This window comes from Anarhichas minor, unplaced genomic scaffold (assembly GCF_050575085.1).
Source record: "Anarhichas minor isolate MPS153535 unplaced genomic scaffold, ASM5057508v1 ptg000025l, whole genome shotgun sequence".
Lineage (NCBI taxonomy): Eukaryota > Metazoa > Chordata > Actinopteri > Perciformes > Anarhichadidae > Anarhichas > Anarhichas minor.
In genome coordinates, this window is record NW_027466471.1 from 1,276,115 (window position 1) to 1,296,922 (window position 20,808).

At 43.1% G+C, this 20,808-nt stretch overlaps 23 non-coding genes across 23 annotated transcripts; all 23 read right to left on the reverse strand.

Annotated features, from left to right (window-relative positions):
- Positions 1–350: 350 nt before the first annotated feature.
- Positions 351–422, reverse strand: trnaq-cug (transfer RNA glutamine (anticodon CUG)). Its single transcript has one exon. It is a non-coding gene; the product is annotated as a tRNA-Gln (tRNA).
- A 1,065-nt stretch (positions 423–1,487) lies between these two features.
- On the reverse strand, positions 1,488–1,559 carry trnaq-cug (transfer RNA glutamine (anticodon CUG)). Its single transcript has one exon. It is a non-coding gene; the product is annotated as a tRNA-Gln (tRNA).
- Positions 1,560–2,624: 1,065 nt separating this feature from the next.
- trnaq-cug (transfer RNA glutamine (anticodon CUG)) lies at positions 2,625–2,696 on the reverse strand. The gene has a single exon. It is a non-coding gene; the product is annotated as a tRNA-Gln (tRNA).
- Positions 2,697–3,130: 434 nt separating this feature from the next.
- trnal-aag (transfer RNA leucine (anticodon AAG)) lies at positions 3,131–3,213 on the reverse strand. The gene has a single exon. It is a non-coding gene; the product is annotated as a tRNA-Leu (tRNA).
- Positions 3,214–3,761: 548 nt separating this feature from the next.
- Positions 3,762–3,833, reverse strand: trnaq-cug (transfer RNA glutamine (anticodon CUG)). Its single transcript has one exon. It is a non-coding gene; the product is annotated as a tRNA-Gln (tRNA).
- A 434-nt stretch (positions 3,834–4,267) lies between these two features.
- Positions 4,268–4,350, reverse strand: trnal-aag (transfer RNA leucine (anticodon AAG)). Its single transcript has one exon. It is a non-coding gene; the product is annotated as a tRNA-Leu (tRNA).
- A 548-nt stretch (positions 4,351–4,898) lies between these two features.
- On the reverse strand, positions 4,899–4,970 carry trnaq-cug (transfer RNA glutamine (anticodon CUG)). The gene has a single exon. It is a non-coding gene; the product is annotated as a tRNA-Gln (tRNA).
- A 434-nt stretch (positions 4,971–5,404) lies between these two features.
- Positions 5,405–5,487, reverse strand: trnal-aag (transfer RNA leucine (anticodon AAG)). The gene has a single exon. It is a non-coding gene; the product is annotated as a tRNA-Leu (tRNA).
- A 548-nt stretch (positions 5,488–6,035) lies between these two features.
- trnaq-cug (transfer RNA glutamine (anticodon CUG)) lies at positions 6,036–6,107 on the reverse strand. The gene has a single exon. It is a non-coding gene; the product is annotated as a tRNA-Gln (tRNA).
- A 434-nt stretch (positions 6,108–6,541) lies between these two features.
- Positions 6,542–6,624, reverse strand: trnal-aag (transfer RNA leucine (anticodon AAG)). Its single transcript has one exon. It is a non-coding gene; the product is annotated as a tRNA-Leu (tRNA).
- Positions 6,625–7,172: 548 nt separating this feature from the next.
- On the reverse strand, positions 7,173–7,244 carry trnaq-cug (transfer RNA glutamine (anticodon CUG)). Its single transcript has one exon. It is a non-coding gene; the product is annotated as a tRNA-Gln (tRNA).
- Positions 7,245–8,309: 1,065 nt separating this feature from the next.
- Positions 8,310–8,381, reverse strand: trnaq-cug (transfer RNA glutamine (anticodon CUG)). Its single transcript has one exon. It is a non-coding gene; the product is annotated as a tRNA-Gln (tRNA).
- A 1,065-nt stretch (positions 8,382–9,446) lies between these two features.
- Positions 9,447–9,518, reverse strand: trnaq-cug (transfer RNA glutamine (anticodon CUG)). Its single transcript has one exon. It is a non-coding gene; the product is annotated as a tRNA-Gln (tRNA).
- A 1,065-nt stretch (positions 9,519–10,583) lies between these two features.
- trnaq-cug (transfer RNA glutamine (anticodon CUG)) lies at positions 10,584–10,655 on the reverse strand. Its single transcript has one exon. It is a non-coding gene; the product is annotated as a tRNA-Gln (tRNA).
- A 2,202-nt stretch (positions 10,656–12,857) lies between these two features.
- On the reverse strand, positions 12,858–12,929 carry trnaq-cug (transfer RNA glutamine (anticodon CUG)). Its single transcript has one exon. It is a non-coding gene; the product is annotated as a tRNA-Gln (tRNA).
- Positions 12,930–13,994: 1,065 nt separating this feature from the next.
- trnaq-cug (transfer RNA glutamine (anticodon CUG)) lies at positions 13,995–14,066 on the reverse strand. The gene has a single exon. It is a non-coding gene; the product is annotated as a tRNA-Gln (tRNA).
- Positions 14,067–15,131: 1,065 nt separating this feature from the next.
- trnaq-cug (transfer RNA glutamine (anticodon CUG)) lies at positions 15,132–15,203 on the reverse strand. Its single transcript has one exon. It is a non-coding gene; the product is annotated as a tRNA-Gln (tRNA).
- A 1,065-nt stretch (positions 15,204–16,268) lies between these two features.
- On the reverse strand, positions 16,269–16,340 carry trnaq-cug (transfer RNA glutamine (anticodon CUG)). Its single transcript has one exon. It is a non-coding gene; the product is annotated as a tRNA-Gln (tRNA).
- Positions 16,341–17,405: 1,065 nt separating this feature from the next.
- On the reverse strand, positions 17,406–17,477 carry trnaq-cug (transfer RNA glutamine (anticodon CUG)). Its single transcript has one exon. It is a non-coding gene; the product is annotated as a tRNA-Gln (tRNA).
- A 434-nt stretch (positions 17,478–17,911) lies between these two features.
- Positions 17,912–17,994, reverse strand: trnal-aag (transfer RNA leucine (anticodon AAG)). Its single transcript has one exon. It is a non-coding gene; the product is annotated as a tRNA-Leu (tRNA).
- Positions 17,995–18,542: 548 nt separating this feature from the next.
- On the reverse strand, positions 18,543–18,614 carry trnaq-cug (transfer RNA glutamine (anticodon CUG)). Its single transcript has one exon. It is a non-coding gene; the product is annotated as a tRNA-Gln (tRNA).
- Positions 18,615–19,048: 434 nt separating this feature from the next.
- trnal-aag (transfer RNA leucine (anticodon AAG)) lies at positions 19,049–19,131 on the reverse strand. Its single transcript has one exon. It is a non-coding gene; the product is annotated as a tRNA-Leu (tRNA).
- Positions 19,132–19,679: 548 nt separating this feature from the next.
- Positions 19,680–19,751, reverse strand: trnaq-cug (transfer RNA glutamine (anticodon CUG)). The gene has a single exon. It is a non-coding gene; the product is annotated as a tRNA-Gln (tRNA).
- Positions 19,752–20,808: the final 1,057 nt, after the last annotated feature.

The window sequence follows — 20,808 nt, forward strand, 5'->3', positions numbered from 1 at the left end:
CCAAAGCTGGTCGACCATCCAACAACCACCTCTGATGGAGTATACGGGTCCCTTGATGACGAACACTTTAGACTCTAACGGCAAGAACCTGAGTTGAAATCTCAGTCAAACTTCTTTTTTTATGGTGATTACAAGACACAATACAAAGTGTGCATCCATGATTTAAGTGGAAACCATTTTGCTCCCTGTCAATAGTACTTCATTCTTAGATCACTCCGGTGAAGGTCAAGACACTCCTCTCCGGTCTCACTTGTACCTGAAGCAAGATGGCCACACCAGTCCAACTTTTGCTGAGATGTGGAAAGGTTGCATTTTTTGACCTTCTTTGACCTTTACTCTAGCTTAAAAACAGGTTCCACTGAGATTTGAACTCAGATCACTGGATTCAGAGTCCAGAGTGCTAACCATTACACCATGGAACCTCTACACCATCAAAAAATACACAGTTTTGGTAGACCGTTTCTTATTTGGCATCCGTTAGTATGTTATCTGTGCAGGGAATAGGACATAGAAGGCATACAACGTTACCAATGACAAAGAAGCTAACAAGACACAGAAACCGTTTCAGGCTGACTTAAGGATTTTAGTAAGCTCAGCAGAGGATTTGGGAAGTGACAAGTAAAGAAATTGTTTTGAGAGACTTCATACAAACAATGAATCCAGCAAAATATAGGCCAACTGTTTACAAACACATGGTTAGATTACATTGGTTGATAATGTAGAGGCTTGCAAATGCTGCTGCTGCAGTGGTCGTGCAGTAGTTTGTCAAATGCCTGCTCCTTGACATACAAAGCATTGCTAAGCTTTCTTTCACAATATCATGTTACAGTCAACGCAACCAGTGAAAAACAATTGCTGTCAGAAGTGGGATTCAAACCCACGCCTCCAGTGGAGACTGCGACCTGAACGCAGCGCCTTGGACCGCTCGGCCATCCTGACTGAAAAAAACCCTGAATTTGCTTTGTTTTGCCATCTAATGAGCCTTTAAGTGCATTAATATGTTCCGCAAACACGACGTCTTGAATCAGTATTCATTGCCGTTGACCCCACTAACACAGCCCCTTGTGTTTTTTTAACACACAAATGGTTGGACACAGCCCCCATCTGACGTCGGAAAGCTGTGGGTCGATGGGGTTTCCAAAGCTGGTCGACCATCCAACAACCACCTCTGATGGAGTATACGGGTCCCTTGATGACGAACACTTTAGACTCTAACGGCAAGAACCTGAGTTGAAATCTCAGTCAAACTTCTTTTTTTATGGTGATTACAAGACACAATACAAAGTGTGCATCCATGATTTGAGTGGAAACCATTTTGCTCCCTGTCAATAGTACTTCATTCTTAGATCACTCCGGTGAAGGTCAAGACACTCCTCTCCGGTCTCACTTGTACCTGAAGCAAGATGGCCACACCAGTCCAACTTTTGCTGAGATGTGGAAAGGTTGCATTTTTTGACCTTCTTTGACCTTTACTCTAGCTTAAAAACAGGTTCCACTGAGATTTGAACTCAGATCACTGGATTCAGAGTCCAGAGTGCTAACCATTACACCATGGAACCTCTATACCATCAAAAAATACACAGTTTTGGTAGACCGTTTCTTATTTGGCATCCGTTAGTATGTTATCTGTGCAGGGAATAGGACATAGAAGGCATACAACGTTACCAATGACAAAGAAGCTAACAAGACACAGAAACCGTTTCAGGCTGACTTAAGGATTTTAGTAAGCTCAGCAGAGGATTTGGGAAGTGACAAGTAAAGAAATTGTTTTGAGAGACTTCATACAAACAATGAATCCAGCAAAATATAGGCCAACTGTTTACAAACACATGGTTAGATTACATTGGTTGATAATGTAGAGGCTTGCAAATGCTGCTGCTGCAGTGGTCGTGCAGTAGTTTGTCAAATGCCTGCTCCTTGACATACAAAGCATTGCTAAGCTTTCTTTCACAATATCATGTTACAGTCAACGCAACCAGTGAAAAACAATTGCTGTCAGAAGTGGGATTCAAACCCACGCCTCCAGTGGAGACTGCGACCTGAACGCAGCGCCTTGGACCGCTCGGCCATCCTGACTGAAAAAAACCCTGAATTTGCTTTGTTTTGCCATCTAATGAGCCTTTAAGTGCATTAATATGTTCCGCAAACACGACGTCTTGAATCAGTATTCATTGCCGTTGACCCCACTAACACAGCCCCTTGTGTTTTTTTAACACACAAATGGTTGGACACAGCCCCCATCTGACGTCGGAAAGCTGTGGGTCGATGGGGTTTCCAAAGCTGGTCGACCATCCAACAACCACCTCTGATGGAGTATACGGGTCCCTTGATGACGAACACTTTAGACTCTAACGGCAAGAACCTGAGTTGAAATCTCAGTCAAACTTCTTTTTTTATGGTGATTACAAGACACAATACAAAGTGTGCATCCATGATTTGAGTGGAAACCATTTTGCTCCCTGTCAATAGTACTTCATTCTTAGATCACTCCGGTGAAGGTCAAGACACTCCTCTCCGGTCTCACTTGTACCTGAAGCAAGATGGCCACACCAGTCCAACTTTTGCTGAGATGTGGAAAGGTTGCATTTTTTGACCTTCTTTGACCTTTACTCTAGCTTAAAAACAGGTTCCACTGAGATTTGAACTCAGATCACTGGATTCAGAGTCCAGAGTGCTAACCATTACACCATGGAACCTCTACACCATCAAAAAATACACAGTTTTGGTAGACCGTTTCTTATTTGGCATCCGTTAGTATGTTATCTGTGCAGGGAATAGGACATAGAAGGCATACAACGTTACCAATGACAAAGAAGCTAACAAGACACAGAAACCGTTTCAGGCTGACTTAAGGATTTTAGTAAGCTCAGCAGAGGATTTAGGAAGTGACAAGTAAAGAAATTGTTTTGAGAGACTTCATACAAACAATGAATCCAGCAAAATATAGGCCAACTGTTTACAAACACATGGTTAGATTACATTGGTTGATAATGTAGAGGCTTGCAAATGCTGCTGCTGCAGTGGTCGTGCAGTAGTTTGTCAAATGCCTGCTCCTTGACATACAAAGCATTGCTAAGCTTTCTTTCACAATATCATGTTACAGTCAACGCAACCAGTGAAAAACAATTGCTGTCAGAAGTGGGATTCGAACCCACGCCTCCAGTGGAGACTGCGACCTTAACGCAGCGCCTTGGACCGCTCGGCCATCCTGACTGAAAAAAACCCTGAATTTGCTTTGTTTTGCCATCTAATGAGCCTTTAAGTGCATTAATATGTTCCGCAAACACGACGTCTTGAATCAGTATTCATTGCCGTTGACCCCACTAACACAGCCCCTTGTGTTTTTTTAACACACAAATGGTTGGACACAGCCCCCATCTGACGTCGGAAAGCTGTGGGTCGATGGGGTTTCCAAAGCTGGTCGACCATCCAACAACCACCTCTGATGGAGTATACGGGTCCCTTGATGACGAACACTTTAGACTCTAACGGCAAGAACCTGAGTTGAAATCTCAGTCAAACTTCTTTTTTTATGGTGATTACAAGACACAATACAAAGTGTGCATCCATGATTTAAGTGGAAACCATTTTGCTCCCTGTCAATAGTACTTCATTCTTAGATCACTCCGGTGAAGGTCAAGACACTCCTCTCCGGTCTCACTTGTACCTGAAGCAAGATGGCCACACCAGTCCAACTTTTGCTGAGATGTGGAAAGGTTGCATTTTTTGACCTTCTTTGACCTTTACTCTAGCTTAAAAACAGGTTCCACTGAGATTTGAACTCAGATCACTGGATTCAGAGTCCAGAGTGCTAACCATTACACCATGGAACCTCTACACCATCAAAAAATACACAGTTTTGGTAGACCGTTTCTTATTTGGCATCCGTTAGTATGTTATCTGTGCAGGGAATAGGACATAGAAGGCATACAACATTACCAATGACAAAGAAGCTAACAAGACACAGAAACCGTTTCAGGCTAACTTCAGAATTTTAGTAAGATCAGCAGAGGATTTGGGAAATGACAAGTAAAGAAATTGTTTTGAGAGACTTCCTACAATCAATGAATCCAGCAAAATATAGGCCAACTGTTTACAAACACATGGTTAGATTACATTGGTTGATAATGTAGAGGCTTGCAAATGCTGCTGCTGCAGTGGTCGTGCAGTAGTTTGTCAAATGCCTGCTCCTTGACATACAAAGCATTGCTAAGCTTTCTTTCACAATATCATGTTACAGTCAACGCAACCAGTGAAAAACAATTGCTGTCAGAAGTGGGATTTGAACCCACGCCTCCAGTGGAGACTGCGACCTTAACGCAGCGCCTTGGACCGCTCGGCCATCCTGACTGAAAAAAACCCTGAATTTGCTTTGTTTTGCCATCTAATGAGCCTTTAAGTGCATTAATATGTTCCGCAAACACGACGTCTTGAATCAGTATTCATTGCCGTTGACCCCACTAACACAGCCCCTTGTGTTTTTTTAACACACAAATGGTTGGACACAGCCCCCATCTGACGTCGGAAAGCTGTGGGTCGATGGGGTTTCCAAAGCTGGTCGACCATCCAACAACCACCTCTGATGGAGTATACGGGTCCCTTGATGACGAACACTTTAGACTCTAACGGCAAGAACCTGAGTTGAAATCTCAGTCAAACTTCTTTTTTTATGGTGATTACAAGACACAATACAAAGTGTGCATCCATGATTTAAGTGGAAACCATTTTGCTCCCTGTCAATAGTACTTCATTCTTAGATCACTCCGGTGAAGGTCAAGACACTCCTCTCCGGTCTCACTTGTACCTGAAGCAAGATGGCCACACCAGTCCAACTTTTGCTGAGATGTGGAAAGGTTGCATTTTTTGACCTTCTTTGACCTTTACTCTAGCTTAAAAACAGGTTCCACTGAGATTTGAACTCAGATCACTGGATTCAGAGTCCAGAGTGCTAACCATTACACCATGGAACCTCTACACCATCAAAAAATACACAGTTTTGGTAGACCGTTTCTTATTTGGCATCCGTTAGTATGTTATCTGTGCAGGGAATAGGACATAGAAGGCATACAACGTTACCAATGACAAAGAAGCTAACAAGACACAGAAACCGTTTCAGGCTAACTTCAGAATTTTAGTAAGATCAGCAGAGGATTTGGGAAATGACAAGTAAAGAAATTGTTTTGAGAGACTTCCTACAATCAATGAATCCAGCAAAATATAGGCCAACTGTTTACAAACACATGGTTAGATTACATTGGTTGATAATGTAGAGGCTTGCAAATGCTGCTGCTGCAGTGGTCGTGCAGTAGTTTGTCAAATGCCTGCTCCTTGACATACAAAGCATTGCTAAGCTTTCTTTCACAATATCATGTTACAGTCAACGCAACCAGTGAAAAACAATTGCTGTCAGAAGTGGGATTCGAACCCACGCCTCCAGTGGAGACTGCGACCTTAACGCAGCGCCTTGGACCGCTCGGCCATCCTGACTGAAAAAAACCCTGAATTTGCTTTGTTTTGCCATCTAATGAGCCTTTAAGTGTATTAATATGTTCCGCAAACACGACGTCTTGAATCAGTATTCATTGCCGTTGACCCCACTAACACAGCCCCTTGTGTTTTTTTAACACACAAATGGTTGGACACAGCCCCCATCTGACGTCGGAAAGCTGTGGGTCGATGGGGTTTCCAAAGCTGGTCGACCATCCAACAACCACCTCTGATGGAGTATACGGGTCCCTTGATGACGAACACTTTAGACTCTAACGGCAAGAACCTGAGTTGAAATCTCAGTCAAACTTCTTTTTTTATGGTGATTACAAGACACAATACAAAGTGTGCATCCATGATTTAAGTGGAAACCATTTTGCTCCCTGTCAATAGTACTTCATTCTTAGATCACTCCGGTGAAGGTCAAGACACTCCTCTCCGGTCTCACTTGTACCTGAAGCAAGATGGCCACACCAGTCCAACTTTTGCTGAGATGTGGAAAGGTTGCATTTTTTGACCTTCTTTGACCTTTACTCTAGCTTAAAAACAGGTTCCACTGAGATTTGAACTCAGATCACTGGATTCAGAGTCCAGAGTGCTAACCATTACACCATGGAACCTCTACACCATCAAAAAATACACAGTTTTGGTAGACCGTTTCTTATTTGGCATCCGTTAGTATGTTATCTGTGCAGGGAATAGGACATAGAAGGCATACAACGTTACCAATGACAAAGAAGCTAACAAGACACAGAAACCGTTTCAGGCTGACTTAAGGATTTTAGTAAGCTCAGCAGAGGATTTGGGAAGTGACAAGTAAAGAAATTGTTTTGAGAGACTTCATACAAACAATGAATCCAGCAAAATATAGGCCAACTGTTTACAAACACATGGTTAGATTACATTGGTTGATAATGTAGAGGCTTGCAAATGCTGCTGCTGCAGTGGTCGTGCAGTAGTTTGTCAAATGCCTGCTCCTTGACATACAAAGCATTGCTAAGCTTTCTTTCACAATATCATGTTACAGTCAACGCAACCAGTGAAAAACAATTGCTGTCAGAAGTGGGATTCGAACCCACGCCTCCAGTGGAGACTGCGACCTTAACGCAGCGCCTTGGACCGCTCGGCCATCCTGACTGAAAAAAACCCTGAATTTGCTTTGTTTTGCCATCTAATGAGCCTTTAAGTGTATTAATATGTTCCGCAAACACGACGTCTTGAATCAGTATTCATTGCCGTTGACCCCACTAACACAGCCCCTTGTGTTTTTTTAACACACAAATGGTTGGACACAGCCCCCATCTGACGTCGGAAAGCTGTGGGTCGATGGGGTTTCCAAAGCTGGTCGACCATCCAACAACCACCTCTGATGGAGTATACGGGTCCCTTGATGACGAACACTTTAGACTCTAACGGCAAGAACCTGAGTTGAAATCTCAGTCAAACTTCTTTTTTTATGGTGATTACAAGACACAATACAAAGTGTGCATCCATGATTTAAGTGGAAACCATTTTGCTCCCTGTCAATAGTACTTCATTCTTAGATCACTCCGGTGAAGGTCAAGACACTCCTCTCCGGTCTCACTTGTACCTGAAGCAAGATGGCCACACCAGTCCAACTTTTGCTGAGATGTGGAAAGGTTGCATTTTTTGACCTTCTTTGACCTTTACTCTAGCTTAAAAACAGGTTCCACTGAGATTTGAACTCAGATCACTGGATTCAGAGTCCAGAGTGCTAACCATTACACCATGGAACCTCTACACCATCAAAAAATACACAGTTTTGGTAGACCGTTTCTTATTTGGCATCCGTTAGTATGTTATCTGTGCAGGGAATAGGACATAGAAGGCATACAACGTTACCAATGACAAAGAAGCTAACAAGACACAGAAACCGTTTCAGGCTGACTTAAGGATTTTAGTAAGCTCAGCAGAGGATTTGGGAAGTGACAAGTAAAGAAATTGTTTTGAGAGACTTCATACAAACAATGAATCCAGCAAAATATAGGCCAACTGTTTACAAACACATGGTTAGATTACATTGGTTGATAATGTAGAGGCTTGCAAATGCTGCTGCTGCAGTGGTCGTGCAGTAGTTTGTCAAATGCCTGCTCCTTGACATACAAAGCATTGCTAAGCTTTCTTTCACAATATCATGTTACAGTCAACGCAACCAGTGAAAAACAATTGCTGTCAGAAGTGGGATTCAAACCCACGCCTCCAGTGGAGACTGCGACCTGAACGCAGCGCCTTGGACCGCTCGGCCATCCTGACTGAAAAAAACCCTGAATTTGCTTTGTTTTGCCATCTAATGAGCCTTTAAGTGCATTAATATGTTCCGCAAACACGACGTCTTGAATCAGTATTCATTGCCGTTGACCCCACTAACACAGCCCCTTGTGTTTTTTTAACACACAAATGGTTGGACACAGCCCCCATCTGACGTCGGAAAGCTGTGGGTCGATGGGGTTTCCAAAGCTGGTCGACCATCCAACAACCACCTCTGATGGAGTATACGGGTCCCTTGATGACGAACACTTTAGACTCTAACGGCAAGAACCTGAGTTGAAATCTCAGTCAAACTTCTTTTTTTATGGTGATTACAAGACACAATACAAAGTGTGCATCCATGATTTAAGTGGAAACCATTTTGCTCCCTGTCAATAGTACTTCATTCTTAGATCACTCCGGTGAAGGTCAAGACACTCCTCTCCGGTCTCACTTGTACCTGAAGCAAGATGGCCACACCAGTCCAACTTTTGCTGAGATGTGGAAAGGTTGCATTTTTTGACCTTCTTTGACCTTTACTCTAGCTTAAAAACAGGTTCCACTGAGATTTGAACTCAGATCACTGGATTCAGAGTCCAGAGTGCTAACCATTACACCATGGAACCTCTACACCATCAAAAAATACACAGTTTTGGTAGACCGTTTCTTATTTGGCATCCGTTAGTATGTTATCTGTGCAGGGAATAGGACATAGAAGGCATACAACGTTACCAATGACAAAGAAGCTAACAAGACACAGAAACCGTTTCAGGCTGACTTAAGGATTTTAGTAAGCTCAGCAGAGGATTTGGGAAGTGACAAGTAAAGAAATTGTTTTGAGAGACTTCATACAAACAATGAATCCAGCAAAATATAGGCCAACTGTTTACAAACACATGGTTAGATTACATTGGTTGATAATGTAGAGGCTTGCAAATGCTGCTGCTGCAGTGGTCGTGCAGTAGTTTGTCAAATGCCTGCTCCTTGACATACAAAGCATTGCTAAGCTTTCTTTCACAATATCATGTTACAGTCAACGCAACCAGTGAAAAACAATTGCTGTCAGAAGTGGGATTCAAACCCACGCCTCCAGTGGAGACTGCGACCTGAACGCAGCGCCTTGGACCGCTCGGCCATCCTGACTGAAAAAAACCCTGAATTTGCTTTGTTTTGCCATCTAATGAGCCTTTAAGTGCATTAATATGTTCCGCAAACACGACGTCTTGAATCAGTATTCATTGCCGTTGACCCCACTAACACAGCCCCTTGTGTTTTTTTAACACACAAATGGTTGGACACAGCCCCCATCTGACGTCGGAAAGCTGTGGGTCGATGGGGTTTCCAAAGCTGGTCGACCATCCAACAACCACCTCTGATGGAGTATACGGGTCCCTTGATGACGAACACTTTAGACTCTAACGGCAAGAACCTGAGTTGAAATCTCAGTCAAACTTCTTTTTTTATGGTGATTACAAGACACAATACAAAGTGTGCATCCATGATTTAAGTGGAAACCATTTTGCTCCCTGTCAATAGTACTTCATTCTTAGATCACTCCGGTGAAGGTCAAGACACTCCTCTCCGGTCTCACTTGTACCTGAAGCAAGATGGCCACACCAGTCCAACTTTTGCTGAGATGTGGAAAGGTTGCATTTTTTGACCTTCTTTGACCTTTACTCTAGCTTAAAAACAGGTTCCACTGAGATTTGAACTCAGATCACTGGATTCAGAGTCCAGAGTGCTAACCATTACACCATGGAACCTCTACACCATCAAAAAATACACAGTTTTGGTAGACCGTTTCTTATTTGGCATCCGTTAGTATGTTATCTGTGCAGGGAATAGGACATAGAAGGCATACAACGTTACCAATGACAAAGAAGCTAACAAGACACAGAAACCGTTTCAGGCTGACTTAAGGATTTTAGTAAGCTCAGCAGAGGATTTGGGAAGTGACAAGTAAAGAAATTGTTTTGAGAGACTTCATACAAACAATGAATCCAGCAAAATATAGGCCAACTGTTTACAAACACATGGTTAGATTACATTGGTTGATAATGTAGAGGCTTGCAAATGCTGCTGCTGCAGTGGTCGTGCAGTAGTTTGTCAAAGGCCTGCTCCTTGACATACAAAGCATTGCTAAGCTTTCTTTCACAATATCATGTTACAGTCAACGCAACCAGTGAAAAACAATTGCTGTCAGAAGTGGGATTCAAACCCACGCCTCCAGTGGAGACTGCGACCTGAACGCAGCGCCTTGGACCGCTCGGCCATCCTGACTGAAAAAAACCCTGAATTTGCTTTGTTTTGCCATCTAATGAGCCTTTAAGTGCATTAATATGTTCCGCAAACACGACGTCTTGAATCAGTATTCATTGCCGTTGACCCCACTAACACAGCCCCTTGTGTTTTTTTAACACACAAATGGTTGGACACAGCCCCCATCTGACGTCGGAAAGCTGTGGGTCGATGGGGTTTCCAAAGCTGGTCGACCATCCAACAACCACCTCTGATGGAGTATACGGGTCCCTTGATGACGAACACTTTAGACTCTAACGGCAAGAACCTGAGTTGAAATCTCAGTCAAACTTCTTTTTTTATGGTGATTACAAGACACAATACAAAGTGTGCATCCATGATTTGAGTGGAAACCATTTTGCTCCCTGTCAATAGTACTTCATTCTTAGATCACTCCGGTGAAGGTCAAGACACTCCTCTCCGGTCTCACTTGTACCTGAAGCAAGATGGCCACACCAGTCCAACTTTTGCTGAGATGTGGAAAGGTTGCATTTTTTGACCTTCTTTGACCTTTACTCTAGCTTAAAAACAGGTTCCACTGAGATTTGAACTCAGATCACTGGATTCAGAGTCCAGAGTGCTAACCATTACACCATGGAACCTCTACACCATCAAAAAATACACAGTTTTGGTAGACCGTTTCTTATTTGGCATCCGTTAGTATGTTATCTGTGCAGGGAATAGGACATAGAAGGCATACAACGTTACCAATGACAAAGAAGCTAACAAGACACAGAAACCGTTTCAGGCTGACTTAAGGATTTTAGTAAGCTCAGCAGAGGATTTGGGAAGTGACAAGTAAAGAAATTGTTTTGAGAGACTTCATACAAACAATGAATCCAGCAAAATATAGGCCAACTGTTTACAAACACATGGTTAGATTACATTGGTTGATAATGTAGAGGCTTGCAAATGCTGCTGCTGCAGTGGTCGTGCAGTAGTTTGTCAAATGCCTGCTCCTTGACATACAAAGCATTGCTAAGCTTTCTTTCACAATATCATGTTACAGTCAACGCAACCAGTGAAAAACAATTGCTGTCAGAAGTGGGATTCAAACCCACGCCTCCAGTGGAGACTGCGACCTGAACGCAGCGCCTTGGACCGCTCGGCCATCCTGACTGAAAAAAACCCTGAATTTGCTTTGTTTTGCCATCTAATGAGCCTTTAAGTGCATTAATATGTTCCGCAAACACGACGTCTTGAATCAGTATTCATTGCCGTTGACCCCACTAACACAGCCCCTTGTGTTTTTTTAACACACAAATGGTTGGACACAGCCCCCATCTGACGTCGGAAAGCTGTGGGTCGATGGGGTTTCCAAAGCTGGTCGACCATCCAACAACCACCTCTGATGGAGTATACGGGTCCCTTGATGACGAACACTTTAGACTCTAACGGCAAGAACCTGAGTTGAAATCTCAGTCAAACTTCTTTTTTTATGGTGATTACAAGACACAATACAAAGTGTGCATCCATGATTTGAGTGGAAACCATTTTGCTCCCTGTCAATAGTACTTCATTCTTAGATCACTCCGGTGAAGGTCAAGACACTCCTCTCCGGTCTCACTTGTACCTGAAGCAAGATGGCCACACCAGTCCAACTTTTGCTGAGATGTGGAAAGGTTGCATTTTTTGACCTTCTTTGACCTTTACTCTAGCTTAAAAACAGGTTCCACTGAGATTTGAACTCCGATCACTGGATTCAGAGTCCAGAGTGCTAACCATTACACCATGGAACCTCTACACCATCAAAAAATACACAGTTTTGGTAGACCGTTTCTTATTTGGCATCCGTTAGTATGTTATCTGTGCAGGGAATAGGACATAGAAGGCATACAACGTTACCAATGACAAAGAAGCTAACAAGACACAGAAACCGTTTCAGGCTGACTTAAGGATTTTAGTAAGCTCAGCAGAGGATTTGGGAAGTGACAAGTAAAGAAATTGTTTTGAGAGACTTCATACAAACAATGAATCCAGCAAAATATAGGCCAACTGTTTACAAACACATGGTTAGATTACATTGGTTGATAATGTAGAGGCTTGCAAATGCTGCTGCTGCAGTGGTCGTGCAGTAGTTTGTCAAATGCCTGCTCCTTGACATACAAAGCATTGCTAAGCTTTCTTTCACAATATCATGTTACAGTCAACGCAACCAGTGAAAAACAATTGCTGTCAGAAGTGGGATTCGAACCCACGCCTCCAGTGGAGACTGCGACCTTAACGCAGCGCCTTGGACCGCTCAGCCATCCTGACTGAAAAAAACCCTGAATTTGCTTTGTTTTGCCATCTAATGAGCCTTTAAGTGCATTAATATGTTCCGCAAACACGACGTCTTGAATCAGTATTCATTGCCGTTGACCCCACTAACACAGCCCCTTGTGTTTTTTTAACACACAAATGGTTGGACACAGCCCCCATCTGACGTCGGAAAGCTGTGGGTCGATGGGGTTTCCAAAGCTGGTCGACCATCCAACAACCACCTCTGATGGAGTATACGGGTCCCTTGATGACGAACACTTTAGACTCTAACGGCAAGAACCTGAGTTGAAATCTCAGTCAAACTTCTTTTTTTATGGTGATTACAAGACACAATACAAAGTGTGCATCCATGATTTGAGTGGAAACCATTTTGCTCCCTGTCAATAGTACTTCATTCTTAGATCACTCCGGTGAAGGTCAAGACACTCCTCTCCGGTCTCACTTGTACCTGAAGCAAGATGGCCACACCAGTCCAACTTTTGCTGAGATGTGGAAAGGTTGCATTTTTTGACCTTCTTTGACCTTTACTCTAGCTTAAAAACAGGTTCCACTGAGATTTGAACTCAGATCACTGGATTCAGAGTCCAGAGTGCTAACCATTACACCATGGAACCTCTACACCATCAAAAAATACACAGTTTTGGTAGACCGTTTCTTATTTGGCATCCGTTAGTATGTTATCTGTGCAGGGAATAGGACATAGAAGGCATACAACGTTACCAATGACAAAGAAGCTAACAAGACACAGAAACCGTTTCAGGCTGACTTAAGGATTTTAGTAAGCTCAGCAGAGGATTTGGGAAGTGACAAGTAAAGAAATTGTTTTGAGAGACTTCATACAAACAATGAATCCAGCAAAATATAGGCCAACTGTTTACAAACACATGGTTAGATTACATTGGTTGATAATGTAGAGGCTTGCAAATGCTGCTGCTGCAGTGGTCGTGCAGTAGTTTGTCAAATGCCTGCTCCTTGACATACAAAGCATTGCTAAGCTTTCTTTCACAATATCATGTTACAGTCAACGCAACCAGTGAAAAACAATTGCTGTCAGAAGTGGGATTCAAACCCACGCCTCCAGTGGAGACTGCGACCTGAACGCAGCGCCTTGGACCGCTCGGCCATCCTGACTGAAAAAAACCCTGAATTTGCTTTGTTTTGCCATCTAATGAGCCTTTAAGTGCATTAATATGTTCCGCAAACACGACGTCTTGAATCAGTATTCATTGCCGTTGACCCCACTAACACAGCCCCTTGTGTTTTTTTAACACACAAATGGTTGGACACAGCCCCCATCTGACGTCGGAAAGCTGTGGGTCGATGGGGTTTCCAAAGCTGGTCGACCATCCAACAACCACCTCTGATGGAGTATACGGGTCCCTTGATGACGAACACTTTAGACTCTAACGGCAAGAACCTGAGTTGAAATCTCAGTCAAACTTCTTTTTTTATGGTGATTACAAGACACAATACAAAGTGTGCATCCATGATTTGAGTGGAAACCATTTTGCTCCCTGTCAATAGTACTTCATTCTTAGATCACTCCGGTGAAGGTCAAGACACTCCTCTCCGGTCTCACTTGTACCTGAAGCAAGATGGCCACACCAGTCCAACTTTTGCTGAGATGTGGAAAGGTTGCATTTTTTGACCTTCTTTGACCTTTACTCTAGCTTAAAAACAGGTTCCACTGAGATTTGAACTCAGATCACTGGATTCAGAGTCCAGAGTGCTAACCATTACACCATGGAACCTCTACACCATCAAAAAATACACAGTTTTGGTAGACCGTTTCTTATTTGGCATCCGTTAGTATGTTATCTGTGCAGGGAATAGGACATAGAAGGCATACAACGTTACCAATGACAAAGAAGCTAACAAGACACAGAAACCGTTTCAGGCTGACTTAAGGATTTTAGTAAGCTCAGCAGAGGATTTGGGAAGTGACAAGTAAAGAAATTGTTTTGAGAGACTTCATACAAACAATGAATCCAGCAAAATATAGGCCAACTGTTTACAAACACATGGTTAGATTACATTGGTTGATAATGTAGAGGCTTGCAAATGCTGCTGCTGCAGTGGTCGTGCAGTAGTTTGTCAAATGCCTGCTCCTTGACATACAAAGCATTGCTAAGCTTTCTTTCACAATATCATGTTACAGTCAACGCAACCAGTGAAAAACAATTGCTGTCAGAAGTGGGATTCGAACCCACGCCTCCAGTGGAGACTGCGACCTTAACGCAGCGCCTTGGACCGCTCAGCCATCCTGACTGAAAAAAACCCTGAATTTGCTTTGTTTTGCCATCTAATGAGCCTTTAAGTGCATTAATATGTTCCGCAAACACGACGTCTTGAATCAGTATTCATTGCCGTTGACCCCACTAACACAGCCCCTTGTGTTTTTTTAACACACAAATGGTTGGACACAGCCCCCATCTGACGTCGGAAAGCTGTGGGTCGATGGGGTTTCCAAAGCTGGTCGACCATCCAACAACCACCTCTGATGGAGTATACGGGTCCCTTGATGACGAACACTTTAGACTCTAACGGCAAGAACCTGAGTTGAAATCTCAGTCAAACTTCTTTTTTTATGGTGATTACAAGACACAATACAAAGTGTGCATCCATGATTTAAGTGGAAACCATTTTGCTCCCTGTCAATAGTACTTCATTCTTAGATCACTCCGGTGAAGGTCAAGACACTCCTCTCCGGTCTCACTTGTACCTGAAGCAAGATGGCCACACCAGTCCAACTTTTGCTGAGATGTGGAAAGGTTGCATTTTTTGACCTTCTTTGACCTTTACTCTAGCTTAAAAACAGGTTCCACTGAGATTTGAACTCAGATCACTGGATTCAGAGTCCAGAGTGCTAACCATTACACCATGGAACCTCTACACCATCAAAAAATACACAGTTTTGGTAGACCGTTTCTTATTTGGCATCCGTTAGTATGTTATCTGTGCAGGGAATAGGACATAGAAGGCATACAACGTTACCAATGACAAAGAAGCTAACAAGACACAGAAACCGTTTCAGGCTGACTTAAGGATTTTAGTAAGCTCAGCAGAGGATTTGGGAAGTGACAAGTAAAGAAATTGTTTTGAGAGACTTCATACAAACAATGAATCCAGCAAAATATAGGCCAACTGTTTACAAACACATGGTTAGATTACATTGGTTGATAATGTAGAGGCTTGCAAATGCTGCTGCTGCAGTGGTCGTGCAGTAGTTTGTCAAATGCCTGCTCCTTGACATACAAAGCATTGCTAAGCTTTCTTTCACAATATCATGTTACAGTCAACGCAACCAGTGAAAAACAATTGCTGTCAGAAGTGGGATTCAAACCCACGCCTCCAGTGGAGACTGCGACCTGAACGCAGCGCCTTGGACCGCTCGGCCATCCTGACTGAAAAAAACCCTGAATTTGCTTTGTTTTGCCATCTAATGAGCCTTTAAGTGCATTAATATGTTCCGCAAACACGACGTCTTGAATCAGTATTCATTGCCGTTGACCCCACTAACACAGCCCCTTGTGTTTTTTTAACACACAAATGGTTGGACACAGCCCCCATCTGACGTCGGAAAGCTGTGGGTCGATGGGGTTTCCAAAGCTGGTCGACCATCCAACAACCACCTCTGATGGAGTATACGGGTCCCTTGATGACGAACACTTTAGACTCTAACGGCAAGAACCTGAGTTGAAATCTCAGTCAAACTTCTTTTTTTATGGTGATTACAAGACACAATACAAAGTGTGCATCCATGATTTGAGTGGAAACCATTTTGCTCCCTGTCAATAGTACTTCATTCTTAGATCACTCCGGTGAAGGTCAAGACACTCCTCTCCGGTCTCACTTGTACCTGAAGCAAGATGGCCACACCAGTCCAACTTTTGCTGAGATGTGGAAAGGTTGCATTTTTTGACCTTCTTTGACCTTTACTCTAGCTTAAAAACAGGTTCCACTGAGATTTGAACTCAGATCACTGGATTCAGAGTCCAGAGTGCTAACCATTACACCATGGAACCTCTACACCATCAAAAAATACACAGTTTTGGTAGACCGTTTCTTATTTGGCATCCGTTAGTATGTTATCTGTGCAGGGAATAGGACATAGAAGGCATACAACGTTACCAATGACAAAGAAGCTAACAAGACACAGAAACCGTTTCAGGCTGACTTAAGGATTTTAGTAAGCTCAGCAGAGGATTTGGGAAGTGACAAGTAAAGAAATTGTTTTGAGAGACTTCATACAAACAATGAATCCAGCAAAATATAGGCCAACTGTTTACAAACACATGGTTAGATTACATTGGTTGATAATGTAGAGGCTTGCAAATGCTGCTGCTGCAGTGGTCGTGCAGTAGTTTGTCAAATGCCTGCTCCTTGACATACAAAGCATTGCTAAGCTTTCTTTCACAATATCATGTTACAGTCAACGCAACCAGTGAAAAACAATTGCTGTCAGAAGTGGGATTCGAACCCACGCCTCCAGTGGAGACTGCGACCTTAACGCAGCGCCTTGGACCGCTCAGCCATCCTGACTGAAAAAAACCCTGAATTTGCTTTGTTTTGCCATCTAATGAGCCTTTAAGTGCATTAATATGTTCCGCAAACACGACGTCTTGAATCAGTATTCATTGCCGTTGACCCCACTAACACAGCCCCTTGTGTTTTTTTAACACACAAATGGTTGGACACAGCCCCCATCTGACGTCGGAAAGCTGTGGGTCGATGGGGTTTCCAAAGCTGGTCGACCATCCAACAACCACCTCTGATGGAGTATACGGGTCCCTTGATGACGAACACTTTAGACTCTAACGGCAAGAACCTGAGTTGAAATCTCAGTCAAACTTCTTTTTTTATGGTGATTACAAGACACAATACAAAGTGTGCATCCATGATTTAAGTGGAAACCATTTTGCTCCCTGTCAATAGTACTTCATTCTTAGATCACTCCGGTGAAGGTCAAGACACTCCTCTCCGGTCTCACTTGTACCTGAAGCAAGATGGCCACACCAGTCCAACTTTTGCTGAGATGTGGAAAGGTTGCATTTTTTGACCTTCTTTGACCTTTACTCTAGCTTAAAAACAGGTTCCACTGAGATTTGAACTCAGATCACTGGATTCAGAGTCCAGAGTGCTAACCATTACACCATGGAACCTCTACACCATCAAAAAATACACAGTTTTGGTAGACCGTTTCTTATTTGGCATCCGTTAGTATGTTATCTGTGCAGGGAATAGGACATAGAAGGCATACAACGTTACCAATGACAAAGAAGCTAACAAGACACAGAAACCGTTTCAGGCTGACTTAAGGATTTTAGTAAGCTCAGCAGAGGATTTGGGAAGTGACAAGTAAAGAAATTGTTTTGAGAGACTTCATACAAACAATGAATCCAGCAAAATATAGGCCAACTGTTTACAAACACATGGTTAGATTACATTGGTTGATAATGTAGAGGCTTGCAAATGCTGCTGCTGCAGTGGTCGTGCAGTAGTTTGTCAAATGCCTGCTCCTTGACATACAAAGCATTGCTAAGCTTTCTTTCACAATATCATGTTACAGTCAACGCAACCAGTGAAAAACAATTGCTGTCAGAAGTGGGATTCGAACCCACGCCTCCAGTGGAGACTGCGACCTTAACGCAGCGCCTTGGACCGCTCGGCCATCCTGACTGAAAAAAACCCTGAATTTGCTTTGTTTTGCCATCTAATGAGCCTTTAAGTGTATTAATATGTTCCGCAAACACGACGTCTTGAATCAGTATTCATTGCCGTTGACCCCACTAACACAGCCCCTTGTGTTTTTTTAACACACAAATGGTTGGACACAGCCCCCATCTGACGTCGGAAAGCTGTGGGTCGATGGGGTTTCCAAAGCTGGTCGACCATCCAACAACCACCTCTGATGGAGTATACGGGTCCCTTGATGACGAACACTTTAGACTCTAACGGCAAGAACCTGAGTTGAAATCTCAGTCAAACTTCTTTTTTTATGGTGATTACAAGACACAATACAAAGTGTGCATCCATGATTTAAGTGGAAACCATTTTGCTCCCTGTCAATAGTACTTCATTCTTAGATCACTCCGGTGAAGGTCAAGACACTCCTCTCCGGTCTCACTTGTACCTGAAGCAAGATGGCCACACCAGTCCAACTTTTGCTGAGATGTGGAAAGGTTGCATTTTTTGACCTTCTTTGACCTTTACTCTAGCTTAAAAACAGGTTCCACTGAGATTTGAACTCAGATCACTGGATTCAGAGTCCAGAGTGCTAACCATTACACCATGGAACCTCTACACCATCAAAAAATACACAGTTTTGGTAGACCGTTTCTTATTTGGCATCCGTTAGTATGTTATCTGTGCAGGGAATAGGACATAGAAGGCATACAACGTTACCAATGACAAAGAAGCTAACAAGACACAGAAACCGTTTCAGGCTGACTTAAGGATTTTAGTAAGCTCAGCAGAGGATTTGGGAAGTGACAAGTAAAGAAATTGTTTTGAGAGACTTCATACAAACAATGAATCCAGCAAAATATAGGCCAACTGTTTACAAACACATGGTTAGATTACATTGGTTGATAATGTAGAGGCTTGCAAATGCTGCTGCTGCAGTGGTCGTGCAGTAGTTTGTCAAATGCCTGCTCCTTGACATACAAAGCATTGCTAAGCTTTCTTTCACAATATCATGTTACAGTCAACGCAACCAGTGAAAAACAATTGCTGTCAGAAGTGGGATTCGAACCCACGCCTCCAGTGGAGACTGCGACCTTAACGCAGCGCCTTGGACCGCTCGGCCATCCTGACTGAAAAAAACCCTGAATTTGCTTTGTTTTGCCATCTAATGAGCCTTTAAGTGTATTAATATGTTCCGCAAACACGACGTCTTGAATCAGTATTCATTGCCGTTGACCCCACTAACACAGCCCCTTGTGTTTTTTTAACACACAAATGGTTGGACACAGCCCCCATCTGACGTCGGAAAGCTGTGGGTCGATGGGGTTTCCAAAGCTGGTCGACCATCCAACAACCACCTCTGATGGAGTATACGGGTCCCTTGATGACGAACACTTTAGACTCTAACGGCAAGAACCTGAGTTGAAATCTCAGTCAAACTTCTTTTTTTATGGTGATTACAAGACACAATACAAAGTGTGCATCCATGATTTAAGTGGAAACCATTTTGCTCCCTGTCAATAGTACTTCATTCTTAGATCACTCCGGTGAAGGTCAAGACACTCCTCTCCGGTCTCACTTGTACCTGAAGCAAGATGGCCACACCAGTCCAACTTTTGCTGAGATGTGGAAAGGTTGCATTTTTTGACCTTCTTTGACCTTTACTCTAGCTTAAAAACAGGTTCCACTGAGATTTGAACTCAGATCACTGGATTCAGAGTCCAGAGTGCTAACCATTACACCATGGAACCTCTACACCATCAAAAAATACACAGTTTTGGTAGACCGTTTCTTATTTGGCATCCGTTAGTATGTTATCTGTGCAGGGAATAGGACATAGAAGGCATACAACGTTACCAATGACAAAGAAGCTAACAAGACACAGAAACCGTTTCAGGCTGACTTAAGGATTTTAGTAAGCTCAGCAGAGGATTTGGGAAGTGACAAGTAAAGAAATTGTTTTGAGAGACTTCATACAAACAATGAATCCAGCAAAATATAGGCCAACTGTTTACAAACACATGGTTAGATTACATTGGTTGATAATGTAGAGGCTTGCAAATGCTGCTGCTGCAGTGGTCGTGCAGTAGTTTGTCAAATGCCTGCTCCTTGACATACAAAGCATTGCTAAGCTTTCTTTCACAATATCATGTTACAGTCAACGCAACCAGTGAAAAACAATTGCTGTCAGAAGTGGGATTCGAACCCATGCCTCCAGTGGAGACTGCGACCTTAACGCAGCGCCTTGGACCGCTCGGCCATCCTGACTGAAAAAAACCCTGAATTTGCTTTGTTTTGCCATCTAATGAGCCTTTAAGTGTATTAATATGTTCCGCAAACACGACGTCTTGAATCAGTATTCATTGCCGTTGACCCCACTAACACAGCCCCTTGTGTTTTTTTAACACACAAATGGTTGGACACAGCCCCCATCTGACGTCGGAAAGCTGTGGGTCGATGGGGTTTCCAAAGCTGGTCGACCATCCAACAACCACCTCTGATGGAGTATACGGGTCCCTTGATGACGAACACTTTAGACTCTAACGGCAAGAACCTGAGTTGAAATCTCAGTCAAACTTCTTTTTTTATGGTGATTACAAGACACAATACAAAGTGTGCATCCATGATTTAAGTGGAAACCATTTTGCTCCCTGTCAATAGTACTTCATTCTTAGATCACTCCGGTGAAGGTCAAGACACTCCTCTCCGGTCTCACTTGTACCTGAAGCAAGATGGCCACACCAGTCCAACTTTTGCTGAGATGTGGAAAGGTTGCATTTTTTGACCTTCTTTGACCTTTACTCTAGC